General features: G+C 40.6%; 1 long non-coding RNA gene across 2 annotated transcripts in view; it reads right to left on the bottom strand.

Annotated features, from left to right (window-relative positions):
• Window positions 1-16,167, bottom strand: part of LOC103664536 — an 87,245-nt gene that overhangs the window by 9,848 nt on the left and 61,230 nt on the right. Inside the window, exon 2 of one of the 2 annotated variants that reach the window (XR_569061.2) lies at window positions 15,095-15,264. This is a non-coding gene — a long non-coding RNA (uncharacterized LOC103664536). Of the gene's footprint in view, window positions 1-15,094; window positions 15,355-16,167 lie in introns of those variants that run through there. The other variant, XR_005834840.1, reaches the window with a different exon arrangement.

A 16,167-nucleotide genomic window follows, 5' to 3' on the forward strand; every position in this document is an offset into this window, starting at 1 on the left:
TCCTTAACCAGTGAGTGCCTCATAGGTCCGAGGTGGCCACAGTTGGTGTGGGTGATGCAGCTGAGGTGATGTCTCTTCCAGTCTCTGTATTTTTTTTTTTAACAACGTAGCAATATATAATCCGGAAAATGGGTCTCTAGTGCCTCTTTCCCACCCTGTGCCTATGCGGCACCACCACTAACTTGAAAACATGCCTTCCTCTTTCTCCTGCTGCCCTGCACATGAGCCATAAAATGGCAGAGAGGCAGGCACGTGTGCGTGCAGGAGAAATGTGCTTTAAACATCTCAATATATTACCTGTCTGGCTCTGGCATGCAGCGAGCATCTCCACTGCTCCTCAGAAGCCCCCCTCCCGCCCTCCCCCCCTTTGATATGCAAGGAGCTAAGGCCAAATCAGCCGCTCTGTAATTTCAATTGTAAGCATCTTTAGAGATGAGTGCTTTGGCAGAGAGGTGCCAGCGCCCCAAATTGGACTCCATAATGAAGCCCTCAAAGAGGAGCGATTTTGCAGAATTTAATGGGCTTTGGGGGACGATTTTACAGGCTGGTTTCCAGGAGCACAAATATTCAAATTGCTCGGCCCCTATTTGAAGGCACATCTGAAGGTGCACCCTACAACCCGTGTGTAGCAGGCTCTTTTGAATCTTGTCCTTGAAACAAAAAAGGGGGAAAAGGAAAGAAAGAAATGCAGTGCCCCCTGGGACTTTGCCAGCAGAGACTGGGTAAGTGCGGAGTGACTGCAAAGCCCTGCCAGGAGTCCTTGGGGCTGGAGGGAGGAAGTGGATGAGAGAGACCGGAGATGAGAAGGGCCTTCAGCAGCCATTGGGGAGGCGGCGGCGGGGGAGAAGAAAGGGAGACACGCACTAAAAACAACAGAAACACAGGTGGAAATGGCCTTGTGGGAAATCAGCCTGTCAACAAACAAAGCTGGAGGCTAGAAACCGCTGCCTCCCCAGCCCCGGCTCCTGGGCAAGGAGATCGTTCTGTAAATAAATTAGCGGTGGCTTTGACTGCTAGGAAATTAATACTGACACCATGAAAGCTGCAAATGACTCCCTTTTATCAGGAGCAGAAGCGCTACACTTCGCAAAGGGATCTTTTTGCCATTCCGCCTTTTATTTTGCTTTGTTTTCTCGGGGAAAGTAAATTAGAGCCACTTACATCAGCAGCTCAGGTTAAAGAAAGGGGAAGAAGAAAGAGAGAGAGAAAAAATAGTTTCATTTCATGTACCAGTGGTTTAGAACTTCATTTAGAGCTAATCACACCCCCATCTTCCTCCGAGCCATTTCTGACAGCAACACAGCCTACATTGCCAATCGGAAGACACAGGCGCTCTGATCTTCACTGGAAACTCACCCGACGGCTGGAGAGAGGGTCTTGAGCCTTCTGTCAATGGTTGTGCAAGTTTAGTTTCTGGAAAAGGCAATTAACTGATGGTCAAGTAAACCGGGAGCTAATTGTTAAGACCTACCCAGTATGGGCTTCTTTGAGAGGGTCTGAGGCATTTCCTTCAATTTGAGCTCTTCCTCCAGAAGGATGGCTGCATTTTTCCCTTTCGGAAGATAGGAGTAGCTCCAAGTTTATTAGGAGGAATAACCTCCCTTAAGAATATGACCCAATAAGGCAAAGCAAAGGCCCTGGAAATGTAGTCATGTTTATGTTCTGGTGAGAAATCAGAATATCCTCCTTTCTACCCCAATTCTGCCTACTAACCACCCTTCTCCCCAAATAAAATAGACCAGGGATTTTAAAGAATTGGATACCTTTAGGAAAACTGGCATTTTGCAAATCTCTATCATCCAATATCTTATTAGTTAAAACTCTCCCTTAACAATTTCCATAATTTTACGGTAAACTCAAAATTGAGGGAAATAAAGAGGACTTTGAAGCCTCATAAATTCTGGACTATCAGAGACATAATTATTTGATCTAAGTTTACAGGAAATTACATGTTGTCTCTTTATGCCTTGGGAAAACAATAATCCTTATATGGTTGTCGTGACTACAGAAGAGCCAGAATTCAAGATTAGCGAACACGGGTCCAACACCACCAGAAATGAGAGGCTTTATTGCACATTAATTCTTTAGCTGTTATAGAGACAAGCTTCCTAGCATTCCTTTGCTACTTTGTTACAGCCACACTCCCAAGTAGACAAGAAACAAGAAAGAGTTAAAAGAAAACCCAGCAATGCAAAAGGATTTTAATGGACACAACAGGAAGTACCCTCAAAGCATTAGGAATCAGTTCATTGACGTGAAATAAAGGAGTTCTGACTAGCTGCACAGGTCCCTCAAACTTCGAGAAACCAGCAGCACTGGAGCCATAACCGGTGCCTGGAGAGACTCAAGGAAAGCAGAGCAAAGAAAGCGGACCAGTGTCAGGGTGGCTGGGCACAGTCGTGGTGAGCCACAGCGACAGCACAGAAAGTGACCCAGCCGCCGGAGTGGCCCAGCCCAATCTTGCCCTCTTGCCCAGTCGCCCAATCACACACCGCAGAGCTCTTCCTGGCAGGGGCCTCATTTCCATAAAGGGCCCTAGGACAGGAGTGTTGGAATCGAGGTGCCAGAAAGCTCTCTGGACAGTTGCTTCTTGGGAAACAGAGCAATTTGCCAAATGAGCAACTCTGAACAACCAATTTGTCAAATTATAAAGTTTACAAAATTCAAATTGCAAGAGATGATTTCCACAGCCTTCGAGGATTTGTTTTTTTCCAAGTTTTAGTTCAGCAATTAGGAAAGTTGTCATAGATTGGTGAAAATTAACATGCATACAAAGCCACCATTTGGAAAACAAATTAAGCCCAGAAATATAAAAAAGGATGCAAATTAGCATGGAACATTTAAAAGGTCTATATATATCCTTTGTGTCTGAATGGTTGATACATTGGAAATTTGAATTCCACACAAGATACACACTTAATCAAGCTAGTTTAAGAAATCAATGAATTAAGAGATGATGAAAACACAGTAGACCGGACTCAGAAAAGGCTTTAGGAGAGACCCTCGCTTTATCACTTATGTCGACTTGGACCCACAGAATGCCTACTGCCACTAACATAGAATATAGAAGGAGTATTCATTCTGAAAATTCAGGGGCCCCAAAGAATAGAACGACATAGACTCTACTGAACTTTGGCTGGTCTCTGTAGCAAAACTGCTGTCTGACTCTTCCAGATCTGGTTTAAGGTATTTGTTTGAAGGTGTTTGGTCATTTGATAACTTGTCAGATTTGTCATTTACTGAATCTGCTTTTGGAAAGTGGACCTAGAATCTTGCTCAGTGGTCCTCAAATACACAGGTGTGCATGTTGGAAATAGCTGGCTGGCATAGGGTGGGCTGACAAGCAATAGCTCATTTAAAGGTCTACAAGCGGCAAAACACTATCGAGTTTTTGAACCCATTCTCACTACAAGGTTTCATATCATCTTAGCAAAGAACAGAAGAATGCCAAAGTTGTACTGAACCTAAAAGAAGGAGAAATGCACATTTGGATACAAATCGTAAAGCATGAAACTATTAATGGGTAAGGTAATACACCATACTTGTTCATCTATGATATGAGAAGAGCAATTTAGGCACAAGATGATTACACAGGATGCTTGATCTTCCAGGCTTTTAGGGGGAACAACACTGAAGTTGAGCAATACTTTCAACCAATACATAAAGGCAAAGGGCTGCTCTCCATTTTCTTCATGTTTTTTGATGAGCCTGGAGAGTCTTGGCTACTGGCTTTCCCAGAAGTGTCCATGATTCCAACCACTCAACATAAGAAAACTGTCACTTGCCCTCAGTGTACCTTTAAACTAGAAAATGACACCATTCCTTTAAGACACACTATTTACGTGGGTCAGAAAATGACTCTAATACACTGATTTTGTTCCAAGTGGATACTTTACTGCCATATGCAGAAAAGTTGTCATTATAATTTTACCAATTTGGGATATCGGCTAAGTGAATCGTGCTCCCATAGATATGAAATCCTTGCACAACTGTGTGGGGAATTGGACCTTGGGGCAGAATATGGATTGGAAGATGGGAGGCAGACACTGGTTGATGAACTATAATGGAGGAGAACCCTATAATTGGCCTCATGACAGAGGAGAGGCTCCAACTGGAGAGCATATGGTTTACCTGTGATACTTACTACAAGTGCTTTCCCAGTGAGCACCACTGGCCTAAGACAGAGTTCAGACCTACCTCTTTTCCCTTCGATCCTCTCCTAGATTACCCTTGTTCTGATTTCCTATTCTACTAATATTTCAGAGTCTGTTCTGACTTCCATTTCTCATGATTTAACCCAGACACGTATACCCCAAAATGACCATTATCTCCTTCTAAGCTATTCACAACATTTATTATGCAGAAGATACATATTAGCATGATTTCAGTAGACTTTGGGCATTCACATAATGAACTTTCTGGTTCAACCATTTGCTGGTTCTCCCCAAATGTCCAATTCAGATTCACTGGTCATTTGGCCAAGGCAGAGATTTTGAACTAGAGCTCAGTGGGGTTCCTGTGAAGGAGCATCTGTGGTTCCTGGTGATGAGCTGGACCTTTTAATCAGCATTCACTCAGTGTTGTTATTCTCATCCCATGCGTTTTATAACAAAATTGTACATATTGGGAGATTCAATATGTACACAATTAGTCTGGACTAATCCCTTTGGAATGTTGAGAGTCTACTCTACATTCAGTTTGGTTCTAACAATATACTATCTTATATTGCATGCCAAGCATTCATTTGTGTTAGTCTTACCTTCTCCTTGGGGGCAAGAATCATGTTTTATATATTTTTGTCTTTTTCCCAATACCAATCTCAATTCAGAGCATATAAGAAATTATTCTTAATAAGAACTTACTGAGTTAAGAATTCACTCTACGACAGTATTCTAAGCACATTTCACCACAACATGAGAGACTGGTACCAAAATGTCTGTGGCAGATCTCACAATGGATCTTGTTCCCCCAGTGGGCCAGGACTTACAGATGAGACAAAGTCAAACTGGATTTTGTCAGGAAGCTTCAATATACTAATTTTGATAGAAATTACAGGTAGTGAGGTTTAAAGTTTCCATAAATTCTTACCCATCAGACTATACCCTCATCATTTCATACTTTTAGAGGAAGTCCAGAGGAATGTAGTGGAATACAAACAGACACGAGTTCCTGGTGAATTATAAGATAATGGATCATGGGACTTGATTTTTGTTCCACCGATGTCCTGCATGATGCCTTTTGAGGAATCCTGGAGGGACACTTACAGCCCTTCCAGAAGGAAGAGTGATCAGAATGTAAGGATGCAGTCAAGGGAATTTTAACATTGGATATGTGGCTCCAGAAAGAGTACCTCCCAAGTCGTATTCCATGGGCCGTTGGTCCCAGGAGATCATCTGACTTGTCTCACTTTCCCCTAAGTGTGGGAAACATATGTAGTCATCTGGAGAATAACAATACGTTTGACATTATAAAGGCTTCATTTGGCTTCATCTGGCTTTTTCCAAATATATTTGAACAAGGAACTCCAACGCCTTTTTGGTAACACTCATTAGCCTCCTCCAGAACTAGTGCTACATGGAATGCGCATTGGGGAATAAAGCTTTGGAAAAAGGGGGGATGAAGCCAGATAATTTGAAGACAGCTAGCAAAGACTTGAATGTACTTAATTATTAGTTATGAGAAATTTATATGCTAAGCAATATACCTATTATATGATGTTTGGCTGAGAAGAATTTGCAATAAATAGGGTATACCCCTCAAAAAATAATAAGGCAGCCTAAAGATAAGAATAACTTAAATTAGCCTAAAGGACAGCATCTAACTTTCCTTACATTTTAAGTGATAGGAAACAAATGTCTTCATAAAAACCTACCAGTGGCACATTCAGTAAAGCATCCAGCTGGTCCGCTGCTTTCCTCTTCTGTAACATAACCAGGATGGTCCAACGGATCCTTATTATCGACCAGAAGGCAACCCATAAACTAAGGCAAACTACTTGGGAAAACGAGAATTTTAAGGATTTTCCTCAAACCCTAACCCCAGATGTACAATGCACACATCTGCAATGTAACTTGGATTATAAGAAGGTGGATGTTTAATATATGGAAGACAACAACAGATCTGCAAGCAGAGTATCATTGGAATGATGGAAAAGTCCAAAGTACAAGGTCAAGGGCTCCTTTAGAGTTGTTGAATAATTATACTGATGGGGCAACTTTCAAACAAAATTGGAGCAAGAGATAAAATTTCTAGGGCAACTTCCTTCTACATTGGAAAGTCTTTAATGTGATATACTTAGAAATCTATGTTTTCCAGCCCTCGGCATAGTATACTGAGAAATCTGTATTTTCCAGAATCTGGAACAGATTCACCTGATCGCCAAGTCAGGAAAAAAAGAAAAACCTTTGACTGTGAAAGACAAGAAGTTAGTTCAGTCTAGAGACAACAAGACAAACAGATTAAATCTATTCCACTGAAACATAGATATATAATTTCTCTCCAGAGAATACCAAAGACTGACAAAATAAACAAAGAAATAACATGTTTCCTAACTTGTGAAATGTGACAGTCAATGGCATATGGCAAAACAAAATGCAAGGAAACAATGTTACAAGTTTTCCAATGTTAGTAGCTATGGAGGAAGTGGAAGCATGTCTCTCCTCTTTAAAAAAAAGTCCTAAAAAGAAGTCACTCTCGAAAGTTCCTTTATAGAAAAGCTCTTCTTACTTTTACTGTAAGTAGTACACTACAGTTTGGGGACAGGGAAGCAAGATTGACTAAGTCAACTATTGGGAATTTTCTAGGGTATCCGCTTTGCCTGCAAACATCCTCCAATCAGTAACAAAACTGTATCACAGTATCACTTCCACTCTCAGGTCATGGTGTGGGCATGTGACACAGACCTGGCCAGTGAGAACATTCCTTTCTTCTCTAGCCACAGTGATTGGTTCAGGGATGCACACAGAACCTCTGCTGGCCAACGAGAATCACACACAGGGCATTTGCCAGGGCTAGTGGGAAAGAGGCGCTCTTATTTCCTGGGGAGTTGGCAAAAGTAGAAGACTGAAACCCTGGAGCAGCTGACAGCCACTCTGCTAACACGTGGTAAATGTCTGAAGGAAAAGCCAACAGTGAAGAAACGGAGCTAAAAATTACAGAGATAGATTCCTGGTATTATTTGAGTACTTGAGTCTGACCACGGTGAATTCTCGTCTCCCTGAGTTACTAAATCCCCTTTTATGTTTACCCACCTCGGGAGTTTCCCTTTTCTTTTCCTTTTCTCTCCTCTCCTCCTTGTCTTCCTCCACTTCCTTCTTTTCCATTAACAACCTAACAATGAAGAAGCTGAGCCTAGACCAGTGCCTGTATTGACTGATTCGGACAAAGAGCTGGTGACGATGATTCAGAAGCAGCAGATAAGAAAGCTGTGCATATGGTAATGACTTTTAGGGCTGTGCTCAAGCAAACAGATTTGTAAGTCTGATGAATACTTGCTGGTCAACATATTATGCTATGCGGTAACTGGTTATGAATTTTAAGCCGTTTTTATACTTCGTTGTAAGTACTTCGTCGATATTAAATGTGTATACGTACATTTTTAGCTACACATATGCATCCCATATAGCTATCTCACACAATAATAACAGCTAAGCACAGAAAGACTCAAAGTATCAGTGTGCCCGTGTAAAGTGTAAACTCAGGGAAGGCAGGATGAAATACGCCTTCTTTCCCACTGGATCCCCACCGTCCATCACAAAACCTGGTACATGGCTGGCTTTTCATTTGTGAAGGCAATAAACTATAGCACTTCCTCTATTGGCTTTGGCCTGTTCAACTTTATCTGTACTCAGATCCAACAAACGTCGCCAAGTTCACTGTTCCTCAAGCGGGAAGAGAGAAATCAGTTGAAACATATTTTGATGTATATATTGGACGACAAACAGTTAACATCCTCAACAGATAAAGACTAAATGGACTAAGGAGTTTGTAAGCAACTTAGAATGCTGATAAGCAAAATTTTGTTTCAGGTGTGTTGAATAAAATATTAAATCCTCAGAGAGACCTACTTCTTTGAGTTTTAGGGTTTGTTAAGATCTTAACCTAAAATTTATCTCCTTAGTCTTTGAAAAAAGGCAAATGCTTCCTATAATATGCCAGCCTTAGAAAAGATTATTCGATAAATGAAGAGAAAAGCTTACTTATTAGAAAGCAAAAAGTTATATTCTTATCCTACCCCATTTACCAAGGCATCCTTTAGACAAATGAAGATTTTAAATATAAAAAATAAAGCAATAATTAAGAAATATAACTAAATAAATTCTTTATAGGAAAATCATGATAGATTTGGCTTGTACCCCCAAAACAGTATGAAGAAATCAATAAGCAAACAACAGACTGGGAAATATACTTTAAATATGAAATGGACAAAGGGTTGATATTCTTCTAAACATGTATAAAGTACATGAACATGCAATTCATGAAAGAAGAAATATAAACGGCTGATACACATATGCAAACAATGTTCAACTCTTGCAGTAATAAAAATTACAAAAATAAATCAAGATATAATTTATTTGGCCCAGTCAAATGGAAAATATGAACAAGATTCATAACCCCCAGTCTTGGCAAGGGAAATGGGCCCTTCCATAAAATTTGATTGGAGTACAGTTTCAGTACAACTTTTTCTGGAAGATGATTTTAAAACATGTACTAAAGGCTTTAAAAGAGTTCACTATTACATTCCTCTTCACCAGCAATTCTATTCTTAGAAAAAAAAATAGAGATGAGTATGATGATTCATATTTTAACAATTCACATAAAAGATCAAGCTAGGAACAACCACCATGCCCAACTATAGGGGACTGGTTAAGTAGATTATATCCACAAGATTGAAGATGTTCTAGCAATGACATTATGTACTGACATGGGAAGATGGTTGTAGCATACTGCTATGGAAGAAATAGGTTCTAAAACAGAGAATATAGTACAAAACAGTTTTTATAAGAAAAAGAATACATGTATTCAAAAATGCATAAGTAATGAATAGAAGAGCATAATTTAAAATATTAACCATAGTCATTTGGGGTTAATGGGTTAGTGGGACTATGGTATTCTTTTCTTGGTATGTTTCTTTGTATTCAAAGATTTTTTAATGGAAGATCTATGGGTAACATATATACTGAAACACACACATGCTATGTATGTAGTGATAAACATGTGATATGCACGATGCATTTTCAGAAATTAAACAAACCTGTGTTCAAGTCAAGAAACAGAATATTTCACTACCTCCAGAATTCCTCTTTCCCCTTCAGTTGCTGATAATTCTTCCAATTGATTATTATGACTTCCAAACACATAGAATGGTTTTGCTTGGTTTATATAAATGGAATCACATAGTATATAAGTCTTTTGCATCTAACTTCTTTCATGCAATATTATGTTTATAAGATATATCTGATATATTATGCCTAGCTATAGTTTGTTTATTCTCATTGTTGTGGAATATTCCATCATGTAGACATACCACAATTTATTTATGCTTTCTACCCTTGATGGGGATTTGTGTAGTTCTCAGTTTACGGCTACTATAAATAGTGCTGCAGTGAATATTCTAGAACATGTCTTGTTGTAAACATATGTACACATATTTGTTCGATACATACCTAGGAATGGAAAATTGCTGCATCAGAAAGCAGGGTATCTCAGGTTTTATACCACCAACCAGTTTTCTAGAGGGGTGTACCAATTTACTCTCTCACTATCAGCACAAGAGGGGTATGCCCTATTGTTTACTCTGTTTACTCTGTTATCCAGCTCTTAAGGCAATTGTGACACCAATAAGGGAGCAGCAGAAAAAGAAATCAAAGAATCGATCCCATGTACAATTGCACCCAAAACCATAAGACACCTAGAAATAAACCTAACCCAGAAGGTAAAAAATCCGTACTCTGGAAACTAAAGAACACTTATGAAAGACATTGAAGATGCACAAAGAAGTGGGAAAATGTTCCATGCTCATGGATTGGAAGAAGAATATTGTCAAAATGTCTATACCACCTAAAGCAACCTACACATTTAATGCAACCCCTATGAAAATACCACCAGCATTTTTCACAGAGCTAGAAAAAACAATCCTAAAATATGTATGGAACCACAAAAAACCCTGAATAGCCAAAGTAATGTTGAAAAAAGAAAGCAAAGCCAAAGGCATCATAATTCCAGACTTCAAGCTAAGTTACAAAGCTATGGCACAAAAACAGACACATAGATCAATGGAACAGAATAGAAAACCCAGAAATGAACCCACAACTGTATGGTCAACTAATCTTCAACAAAGCAGGGAAGAATATGAGGGAAAAAGACAGTCTCATCAACAAATGGTGTTGGGAAAACTGGACAGCGACATGCAAAAGAATGAAACCGGACCACTTTCTCACACCATACACAAAAGTGAATTCAAAATGGATGAAGACCTCAATGTGAGACAGGAAACCAACAAAATCCTAGAGGAGAACACAGGCAGCAACCTCTTTGACCTCAGCTGTAGCAACTTCTTACTAGACACGTCTCCAGAGGCAAGGGAAACAAAAGCAAAAATGAACTATTGGGACTTCAAGATAAAAAGCTTCTGCACAGTGAAGGAAACAATCAACTAAATTAAAAGGCAACCATCAGAATTGGAGAAGATATTTACAAATTACATACCCGATAAAGGGTTAGTATCTAAAATCTATAAAGAACTTATCAAACTCAACACCCAAAAAACATAGTCAGTTTAGAAATGTGCAGAAGACATAAATAGACATTTTTCCCAAGAAGACATACAGATGGCCAACATACACATGAAAAGATGCTCAACATCATTCATCATCAGGGAAATACAAGTCAAAACTACAGTGAGATATCACCTCACACCTATCAGAATGGCTAAAATTAACCACACAGTAAACAACAGATGTGGAGATGGGGAACCCTTTACACTGTTGATGGGAATACAAACTGGTGAAACCATCCTGGAAAACAGTATGAAGGTTCTTCAGAAAGTTAAAAGAAGAATTACCCGATGACCCAGCAATTGCGCTACTAGGTATTTATCCAAAGGAAACAAAAATACTGATTAGAAGAGGCACATGTACCATGATGTTTATCAAATGGCCAAATTATGGGAAGAGCCTAAATGTCCATTACTGATGAATGGATTAAGATGTGGTGTGTGTGTGTGTGTATACATATATATGTGTGTGTATAAAATTACATATGTGGTATGTATACACACACACACACACACACACACACACACACACACACTGGAATATTACTCAGCCATCAAAAAGAATGAAATCTTATCATTTGCAACAATGTGGATGGAGCTAGTGTGTATTATGCTAAGTGAAATAAGTCAGTCAGTGAAAGACAAATATGATATGATTTCACTCATGTGGAATTAAGAAACAAAACAGATGAAAAAAGAGGGGAAAAAAGAGAGAGGCAAACCATAAAACAGACCCAACTACAGAGAACAAACTGAGGGTTGCTGGAGGGAGGTGGGCAGTGGGATGGGCTAAATGGGTGATGGGCATTAGGGAGGACACTTGTTGTGATGAGCACTGGGGTTATATGTAACTTATGAAGCACTAAATTCTATCCCTGCAACTAACATTATGCCATATGTTAACTAACTAGAATGTAAATAAAAACTTGAAACAAACAAAAAATCAAGTGCCTCTATTTGTTTGTGACAAACAACCCTGGGGAAAAATTTTCCCAGAGCAAGTATTCAGTTAGGTTAAAAAAAGACAACCTCCCATGTGAGGTCTTGCAGGAAACCACCAGACAGGTCAAATAATGCGGATGAGGTTTGAAGGAGCTCCAATGCCATATTGCCCCCTTCAGTTGCTGCGGGGGCTTGGGTTTCACTGTTATTATGAGCTGTGGGTTTTCAAGGCTACCAAAGAGTCGGGTGGGTGGGTGTGGTATGGGAATAGGGCAACGAGAAATGCCACAGAGCCTCTGTTCTTACCGAGCTGCAGTCACTTGTCTTTACTCAATGTTCTCTGGAGTACTATAAACCTTTGGCACCATAAGCCAGAGTTCTAAAAAATTGCCTCTGACAATTTTTGCCAGTTTTCTAATTGCTTTTGTGGAGGAGATAATTTTTGGAAGTCTAAATATTTATTTACTTATTCCATCTTCACCAACATCACTCAATATGCCTTTTAAAAATGAAATCCTCACCACAATCCTATGAGACACATATAATGATGAGGCCATTTTACAGATTGTAAAACGAAGACTTGAGATCAGGTAACATGCTCAGGGGCACAGTTAGTAAATGGAATGCTGGGGTTCAGACTCTGGTTATTGAACCCTCCCGCTTGAACTCTTAACACTACATTCACTAGTGAAGTGAAGATTGGAGCAAACAAATGCCTCGAGCCTTGGCCCTCTTCTCAGGTCCACGATTTCAGGAGATGCAGTGGGGTTTGGAGACAGACTGGCATTATTTTCCTTAAGTATAAAAGGGAGATTATATTACCACTTCTCTTCCTAAAGTCTCAGAATCCAAAGGTTCTGCATAGAGAAATAACATACTCCGAAGTGCTAGGAAATTGTGTTACATAAGAGGCAGTATACTAGAAAATAATCTTTTATGGCCTTCTCAGAAAAATGCCAAACAGGCCTAAACCATCATGTCCTTCCTGGGGGAGCTTCCTCCACAAGCAGGAAGGGCCCCTCACTGTGTGGGCTGAGTTCCAATGAGGAAAGTTTTCAGCTTACGTGACCATCAACTTGGTGTTTGTGCCGTTTGTCCTCTCCCAACTTCATGATTATATGAAAACAATAGCCAGGACTACACCAACTTGAGGAAGAATGTCCTTCTCTGAGTGTTCAACCCTTAGAAGGATTGTTTTGTTACTTCTGTCACCAGTGTGTGGAAACATGGAGCTCGATTTTTCAAGCGAGCAATGGAAATAGGACTAACAAGCGGTCCCAGATTCACTCATATGAAAACAATAACACACTCTGTGACTTGGAGGTCTGGAGGTTTATGTTGGCACCAATTGGAATGCTAATGTGCAAAGAATCTGGTCTCTCCTCTGAAACACTAACAAACACCAGTCATTTCCTACTGATTGGTTTCAACCTAACAAGCATTTTGTTGAGCCCAGAAGAATATTTCATTGTATTTAGATTATGTTGATTACTCACGTATGAGCCATAAGTTGGTCAATGAAGAACAGATTGCTTCAACTTGGTATCTACCACCCACTCACCACCACCACCATGACCACCACCACCCAGGATTAATAGTCATAAACAGAACAAGATATCACATGAAAAGGAAACTAAAGTTTTCTTAAATGCTTCATGAACTTTGGAGTATCAGAGATCCTTTTGGACATATGATAAAAGCTGTGGACTTCTCTTGTGAAATGGCCCTACTGATAGAATTGCACGTTCATCTTGGGGCTTACAGGCTCTCCCAAAAGCTTATCCACCATTGAGAAGTCTTTCTACGGTGCCCCTTTGTCCAGTGCATCAGTGCCTTGGTCATACAGGTTTCAAAGTGCATCTCACAGAACAACTCTGAACTTTCCTCCCACCAATTTAGAATTCTGCCTTGTCCTCAGAATTGGCATGTCCAGGTGAACCTGGACCATCATTTCTGGAAGACTGTTATTGATTGTGTGAGCAGGTCCTTATGGAGGGTATAAAGTGTCATAGAACAAATTATGGCACCAGCAATGTCATTGATTATTTAGATATGTGTGTGTTTGCTATTTCTCAAAGAGGTTTTATTTATTTATTTTTTTAGTAGCTATGTTCTTATTTCATATCAACATGTACAGAAAACATTGATGTGGGTATTAAGAAACAGGAAAACACAATAAGTAACTTGCAGGTCATTTTAAGTATCAGTGAGTATAGTAAAACTGTAACTATGCTACTATTTTAGTTTTTACTTCTCTGCACTGCCAAATATGAAAACCTAATTTTCAAGCACAACTACCTTCTTTGCATTTAATTGTCTTCAATTCAATAGGCACTACTGAGTATCAGTTAAGGGGCAGGCCATGTGGTGGGCACTGGGTTACAAGATGGTTCAGGTTCTTCAGGAGCTCACAGTTCCATGGGGATCACAACCATGCAACAAACAGCTTCACATACTAGGGTTGGTCCGGGTAATAGTGGTGCATGGAAGGGCTCTGTTAGCACAGTCCATCTGAGTGAAGAGAGAATGAGGAAGGTGACAAGAGAGGAGTTGGGGGCAGCTTCTAGGGGAGGGAGATGAAACAATAGACTCCTGAAGGAAAACCAGAGCATCAGGCATTCTAAAGGAAAAGGACAGGATTCTGGAAGGCATGAAGCAGCAGGTGCATAGAGGATGATGTGAGTTGTGCAAACTGACTGGAGTGTGACATGTAATCGAGGATGTGGGGAGACTGGGGTTGAGGAGGTAGATAAGATGGCCGGTCCATGGAGGGTCCTGTTTGTCTTTAAAAAAAAGTAGACTTGGTCTCAGATGCCATGACAAGTCATGTGAACAGGGTAGTGAGGTGAGCAGGCCATGTGTCATCTGGTAGGGTCTGGCTACAGTAGGGACAGATCTAGGGCAGAAGTAGAAAGACCAATAAGAAGGTCGTTGCACCTGTTAGCGTGGGAGGTGCAGGCCTGTCCTGGGGAGATGGTGGTTAGGGAAGAGAAAAAGGGCCTAGCTCAAGGAAAATGTGAGAAGCAGAATTGCTAGGACTTGGTGGCTGATCACATGTGAGCGAGAGATGGTGGAGAGAGGATGGACAAATGCGGTTCCATGAACTAAGAGCAATTACCTGAGTCGAGGAACATCTGGTATGGCAAGAAGGTGCCGCACTGTGCTTGAGGTGCACGTGGGGACACCCTGTGAGTATCTGAGAAGGAAACTAAGGATGGTGGTTAAAACTGTGTGAGAGATCACCCAGTGGAAATATGCAGAAAATTAGAGTCCTTAATATTTTGGAATCATAAACTCCTGGAAGGATATGAAAAAAAAGGATTGACTTCCTCCCAGGAAAGCACCCACGAGCACATGCACACACACGATTTTACTTACCACTTCAGAGGGTCACCAAGCTCCAATCCAAAGCTATGAAGAGTGAGGGGAGCATTCCGTGGCAGGAGGTGAGGAGTGTTGGATTCAAGTGTCTGGCTCCCGTATCAAGCAAGCACGACATTACTAGATGGGACCATCTCCTCTAGACGGCCGTGGCAAGGCCACCTGATCTTAGAACACAGGAAAGAAATGAGGAAGGTTGAGTGATTGCCAGCACTCCCTCACTGATGGGGCCTACAGCAGCTCGGAAGAGTGGAGAATTGCTGACCTGGGGAAACCACCTCTGCCTCCCTCTCCTCTGTGGGTCTCATTGCTCCACCTTCCGCCTCCCACCCGTGGCCCTCATCTCAGCGCTCACAGTGACAAACTCATCTTTCAGATGTGTGCCTGTCTTTGTGGGGGGAGGGTGGGCAGACAGAAACTGTCGGAATTCTTGCCTAACATATGACTCTATAGAATAATTTTCCCAAGGAATTTTTTTAAAGATTTTATTTATTTATTTATTTATTTGACCGGGGGGGGGGGTGCGTGGAGAGAGAGGGAGCGGCAGGCTGAGGGAAAAGGAGAAGCAGACTCCCCCAGGAGCAGAGAGCCTTTGATCCCAGGACCCCGGGATCATGACCTGAGCCGAAGGCAGACACTTAACTGACTGAGCCACCCAGGTGCACCCCCAAGGAATTTTTGTACACATTATTTCTACTACTTTTATTACATATTCATAAATTTCAGGTCTTGTCATTTATGGGGGGATCCAAATCTGAGAAGAGGCAATGGATGTGCTTAAGGTCACAGCATAATTTCGGAGGGAATTTGATCATTGGCAGGCCAATTTTCCAGCTGTAACATCATGTTACTTTAATCCAAAGATCCGTGGAAACATATCAAAAAATGTGAATTATAATCTTTTCTTTTTCTTATTAAAATTTTCTTGAAACATGAGACAGTTACAACATTAGTATAAACAACTTGTGGCTTTGTGATGAAAAAGGAAGAGAGGGATCAAGAAACAAGTATTGTTACGAGTTTATTGTTAACCAAGTTTGGATTTTATTCATTTTGTTATTTTTGTTGGC

Source organism: Ursus maritimus, unplaced genomic scaffold (genome assembly GCF_017311325.1).
Source record: "Ursus maritimus isolate PB19 unplaced genomic scaffold, ASM1731132v1 scaffold_15, whole genome shotgun sequence".
NCBI classification, from domain to species: domain Eukaryota; kingdom Metazoa; phylum Chordata; class Mammalia; order Carnivora; family Ursidae; genus Ursus; species Ursus maritimus.